Source organism: Megalobrama amblycephala, linkage group LG1, assembly GCF_018812025.1.
Source record: "Megalobrama amblycephala isolate DHTTF-2021 linkage group LG1, ASM1881202v1, whole genome shotgun sequence".
NCBI lineage: Eukaryota > Metazoa > Chordata > Actinopteri > Cypriniformes > Xenocyprididae > Megalobrama > Megalobrama amblycephala.
The window spans coordinates 69,404,021-69,410,291 of NC_063044.1; the positions used below are offsets into that span (position 1 = coordinate 69,404,021).

Below are 6,271 nucleotides of genomic sequence, written 5' to 3' on the forward strand. Positions count from 1 at the left end.
AATGTCCCCACTGTGAACAGAAGAGAAAAATCAGCATTGTGTTTATGTCCACAGCTTTACATGGCTTCATTTGAACTTTAATTATCTAAAAGATGATTCCTCATGAACCCTAACCCCACTTTAAACATGTCAGAAATCTGAACAGAAATTATTCCACAGAAAGAGTATCAGTAAAGAATATGTGAAAACTGTGTAAGAAAGGGTTAAATCACTCAGTTATCTCTATCAGCCACACTATTTCACATCGAGTTTCACAATACAAACACTGGAGTATAACATCATCATGGTGAGCGGTGCCTCTCATGGCTGCCAAAGCACTAAACTAACTGTTCTGAGGACCAAAAATAAATGATAAAAACACAGCTATGCTCATGCGTTTTGAAAAATGTATTAAATGAGATTTAGTGTAATGGTAAATGGCCAGAAGCACAGAAAGTATGATGGAAAAAAAAAAGATTGCATACACGATAAATTTTATGGAGTCCGATCCAGGAAGGTGTTGATGCATGAGTTGTGCGTCTAATCAGGTTCTTTATGAAAATGTACTCCTCATGGCTGTGTACAGAAGCAATGTGTCCATCATAACGGTACAAACACGTATACTGTAGAGGCAGAGACATGAGCAAACACAATGAACATGTTATTTTAAATCAATCTTCTAAAATCTGTGACATGCCTTCAGTTACCATCGAAATAATATTTACTCACTGTGCTGTTTATTTTTTGTTTATTATTTTACACATGAAATATAAAATCTGCCATCTGTGATGGGACTACTCTTCTAGAAAAGGTTCTGGTTATACTGTATATAGATTAGATATAACTTCACATAAATTAAGTGATCCTCTCATGATAACATGAAATGTGTTGTGTCTGTATTTTCAGACCATTATGATGTTTCAGTATCACAGAGATGTTTGTTCACATCCTGGAGCTCCACTGTAATTTCTTTACTGTTAACATATTTTGTTTTTAAACTGAGGAACAAGTTGAATTGACTTTCCTCTGATAACTGACAGGTGTCACAGATGTTTACAGAGTTAATCCAAGAATATTCTTATGATTTTAATGTCATATCAGAAGCTGAATGTATCATACCTCGGCATAAGACCATGATGAAGGGTCATTGAAAAACTTGAAGCATCTGCATCCATAGGCAGTCCATCCTGCCTTACAGACTGTTAAATGGAAGGTTTGTTTGTTATTATGTTGTTACCTTTAATGACCTTTCATGAAATTAAATGAATAACTTTCATTTAAAGGTACACTATGTAACTTTTGGCCCTTTATCGGTTTAAAAAACAAAAAGGCATGCAACACTGTTTCAATTGTGCTTTGGCTTCGCATGACTGCGGAGATGAAGGCGACGCTTCACAAAAGATGCTGTACAGTGAACTCTGTTAGAGAGCTACATATGGCAGTCTATCTGGTCCTGGAATTAAATACCTCAAAAATTCCTTAATCGCTGTGTCACTTTTACAACATTTCAAATCCCCTCAGTTCTCGTCATCTAAAGCCGAGCTAATGTTGATTCTTGTTTTATTACGAGCTCTGTTGCGTTCTCTTTTCTCTAGCAGACTCTCCTCTGTTCAGTGTTTATTTAAAATGGGCGATTCTCCAGAGGTTGGAGATTCAGCTGCTCCATCTCTTCCTTTCTTGCTCTTGTGACAGCTAACCTGTGCCACTCCCACACCAGACACGCGTCAAAGCGGCCGGAGCAACTTTTTCTCTATTTACGGATGTGACGAGACACACATGGGCGAGTGATGTATGTCGGAAAACTGTTCTGGTCTAAAATATAAACACTTATAATAGACTTACCATAGTGAATCAGTGAATCATGTTTTGTAAGAAGGATTGATGATGTATTGACTCATTATTTAAATGTTGTTTATTTTGAACAAAAAAGCTACATAGTGTACCTTAAATAAACAAAGGATTTAAAATAGTTTCCAAGATGCTCTTTAGATCATTTTAAAGCATGCTGGAGAACATGATCATCAGGTGTTACACACACTTGTTATGGTGGAGAAATGCACAGGTTTTGGACTTTTGTACTGTACTAGACATGAAGAAGACAAAAGAAGACTTACTGCCACAATCTTTATTTTCAACAGGACCCGTTTCCACTTAAAAAGAAAGAAATACACATTTTTAAAACAGAACTGCTAGCAGTAGTGCTACTACAACTACTGATAAATATATACTGCAAATTAACAGGCATATTTGGTGTTGTATAGTATTGTCAAAATAATATAATATAATTCATAAGAATCAACAACTTCAGCTGATATAATGATATAATTATTGTTATTTTTAATTAGTGTTATTTTCTTAATATTATCATGATAATTCAGAGACAAACACAGGTGCACATACTGTTACATACAATTCATGGTAAAATAACAGTTATGAAGTGAGACGTGGAATAATAGTTTTACCCGAAGCATTCAAAGCGACCAGAAGACAGAGAGACAGATAGACAGTCCACAACGCCATCGTTTCTCAGAGAACACTGGAACTCTGACTAGATTTAAAACACAATTATACACAAATAATTATTAAAACGATTTGTATTTTTGTGTCAAGAACCAGTAGATCAAAGATTTGTCTAGGAGTAGGAAGTGAGCTCATAAATTTCTGTTAATGGATAAAAAATTTGGCAAACAAAATAAAAAAAAAGGGAAAAAAAAAAAGAAAATATATTCTTTAGATTTGTTGGAGTAAGTGTAATAACAAATAATATCTTTCAAATTAAAAGATTGTGTATTAATGGGGGTTTTATTTAAATGGGAGTATAAGTTTGACCAAAACTTTTGAACTAATTCAAAAATAGAATAAATGTATCAATGTTTCATCTTCATGACCACAAAATGAGCGAGTAATAAGAATATCAACATATTTTGATATTGTTTAAATACCAATGTCTTATGCAGTATTTTAAAGTGGACTTGTTTAGTCTTATTAGGAATAAAATATTAATAGGCTAACAACCATGCTTTTCTCCAGTCGATATTGTCAATTAGGGCAGCCCAATGAGATCTTCCTCTAGAGCGAATTTGGTCTCTTTTCTGAAAAATCTGTCAGATGTGTTTATTATTACATTTCTTGTCATAAATGCTAATGCCATCCAATAACAAAGCCAACTCCTTTGTATCTTTCTGGTTGTATATTATGTGGCTCTTAACCAATTGCACTAGACCTGTAGGAAGAGCTTTAATCACGGTATTATATTCTTTAAAAGGAACAGGGAAGTCATGGACAGTCATAAAGCATTCATAGGATAAGATATTACCAGAATTGTCAAATAACCTCTATTAAACCAGTTGGGAAAAATAGAGATTTGTTCCAAACCGTTATATTCATATTATTCCACAGAAGAGTTTTGCGTGGTAAGAAATTGTGAAAGTAACACAATTTCCATGCAAGAAGAGTCAGCTGATGGAAATTAGACAGTTTAACAGGGAGTTTATTATACATATAATTACATTTTAAGATAAAAGTTATAGGCCTCCAATTTTATTAAAGATATAATTAGGAAAAAAAAAAACATATAGAATTTGGATTTATTAGACATCTTAAGCCAGTTTATTTTAAACACATTAATAATATTATGAAAATGTAAGACACTTCTACAGTTGGAAATTACTGCTTTTTAAGTTTGAGAGACCTGTTTTTCCATATAAAGTTAAGGGAAATTTTCACCTTTAGCAGTACAATCAGTCACATATAAAGAAAGTGAAGGATACACAAAGAGAGAAAGATGTTCTGCTTTAGAGAGGAGAACGCTACCAGCCAGAGGTCTTTCTTTTCCCTTATGGTGTGATTCATTACAGTCAGTGACCTCAAAGCACCCCCTGAAGACTTCAACGGTGAACAGGATATTGAGAGTTTTTGGAATTCTCTTCATCTTGCCATGATAAGTCATGTTTTTTTTCCAAAGTGAGTTATGGTGAATACTATTTTTTTATCAGATTGTACATTGTAAACACAATTTGGATTATAAATAATGCATCACATTTTGTAGGCACTGCAAACAAAGTGTCAAAGGAGTCAAAGTGGCACTTTTCTTAACACAGTGTTCAAAAAAGTGAGAACATGCCCCTCTTCAACTGAAGCACAGCTGAGCAGTGTTACTGAGGACCATCTGATTGATAAGTTGACAAAACAAAAGGTGATGTAGCCTGGTGATGAAAGAAAGTGTCCAGTAAATGGTCTGTTTACTGTTTGTCATAAATGTCATCAGCTCCCGCCTTGATCTCATAACAAGACTGAAGGAGAACATGAAGAGCAGACAAACATATGACAAGGTCTTCCAAAGCATATGGGGTGCATCTGGTATGTTACAGTGTCGCTCCGTAAACCATGATATTAAGTTCATTACACACTTTACAATCTATTGAATATTTACTCTCAGGTGTATGGTCTTTAATACTTTGCCCACATGGCATTGTATACAGCATCAAATTTAATCTATGTGCTGAAAGTCCCAGGGACTCCTATTACATTATCATCACGGACCAATGGTGGCATGAAGGTGTTTTGCAGCTGAAGTGAACTTTTCCTGTAAGTTTGCTTTGGGAAGCTATTTCGAACTTCCAAAAAGAACACAAAACGAACTTTGTTTTAGCCTGATTTTGTTCGAAATGATGCCACAGTTTTTTCTTCGATTTCGTTTGAAGTATATCGGGCCTTTATGAAGGCAGACTGTCTGAACCCACAGAAGACAAGGTGAAGGCAGCCAGGGATGGAAAATTGCAGGTGTCACTGCCATGGCTACATGAAAGGGTTCACTGTGAGGAGGAAAATGCTCATCTGGTCACTGGATCATCTGAGCACTATGTCTTAAATGAACGCTTCCAAGAGAAGAATGCCACAGATCCAAAGGACATACTGCGCAGGATCCAACTCGTCCCTGAGCCGAAAGGGTGGTTAAATAGCCAAATTGCCGAGCAGTTTTTTTTTTGTTTTGTTTTTTGCCAAAATGGGTAAAAGTAACTACTTCTTCCTGGAATTTAACATTATCTGTACAGACTCTGTAACTCATTGCCAAGATCATTCTCATAGGTGATGATGCCTCTCAAAAGAGGAATACTGTTCCTCGATTCGATGTTTGCACAGTGGGAACAAGGCTTTGGCCACAAGCCATACCGGGACATCTTGAGGTTAACAGGATGATCTGTTTCAGCAGTCACGTTCCCCTAATGCAACTACTTTCGGCAGTCATGTTCCTTTGTCTTGCCAACTTTAGAGCATCTAGTCTTAGCAGTTATGTTCTCCTGACTTGTCAAGGCTGCTTGGACAAACTATACATAGTTATTGTACCTCTTTACGTTCAGAGGATGTAAGCATTGTTCCCTGACAGCAACATAGTGTCGGGCCAGATCCGACCCACATCTGGTCCGCATGTAAACCACATGTACCAGATGTGGGCCGGATCTGGGCCACACTATGTTGCTGTCAGGGTTTGCATCTCATGTTCAACCAAACACTCAATGATCTGCATTTCTGAAACTGTTTGTGTTCCCCAGAATTACACTGTGTGTATTTAAATTAAGTATTCCTCGTAATCCTTTCTTGATTTTCATCAGGACTGTTGAACAAAAGCTCATGCCTGGGCCATGGGCCACAAGAACAACATGTATAATATCGATAGTCATTGTAAATTCTTTATAATGGGTGTTCTTTCTTCAAACAGAGGTTATCCCTATAACATTTTGGTATTGACTGTGGAGTATTCATAGTTATGGTGAGTTGCCAAGCTCATTTTCAGGATGTTTATTGATGTCCACATGACATCCATTGTGTCCTCACCATGTCCATTATGCCCACTAAAGGGTTTGTTCACCCAAAAATGAAATTTGTCACTTATCACTCTCCCACATCATTCCACATCCGTAAGACCTTCGTTCATCTTCAGAAAACAAATTAAGATATTTTTGATAACATCTGAGAGTATATGATCCAGCAATTGTCATTACATTCCTTTTGAGGTCCAGAAAGGTAGTAAAGCCATCAATAAAATAGTCTCGTCGCTTCATAACATTAAAGGTATAGTTCACCCAAAGGTGGAAATTCTGTCATCAAAGGAAGATATTTGGAAGAATTTTCATAACCAAGCAGATCTCACACACCATTGACTACCATAGTATGAAAAAAAAAAAAAAAAAATACTATGGTAGTCAATGGTGTGCGAGATCTGCTTGGTTACGAAAATTCTTCCAAATATCTTTCTTTTGTGTTCAGAAGAACAAAAAAAAAAAAAAAAATA

At 35.9% G+C, this 6,271-nt stretch overlaps 1 long non-coding RNA gene across 1 annotated transcript; it reads right to left on the reverse strand.

Annotated features, from left to right (window-relative positions):
• Window positions 1-1,100: 1,100 nt before the first annotated feature.
• LOC125248976 lies at window positions 1,101-2,769 on the reverse strand. The gene is made up of 3 exons (XR_007180460.1): window positions 2,442-2,769; window positions 2,094-2,129; window positions 1,101-1,178 (listed from the first exon to the last, which is right to left on the reverse strand). It is a non-coding gene; the product is annotated as an uncharacterized LOC125248976 (long non-coding RNA).
• Window positions 2,770-6,271: the final 3,502 nt, after the last annotated feature.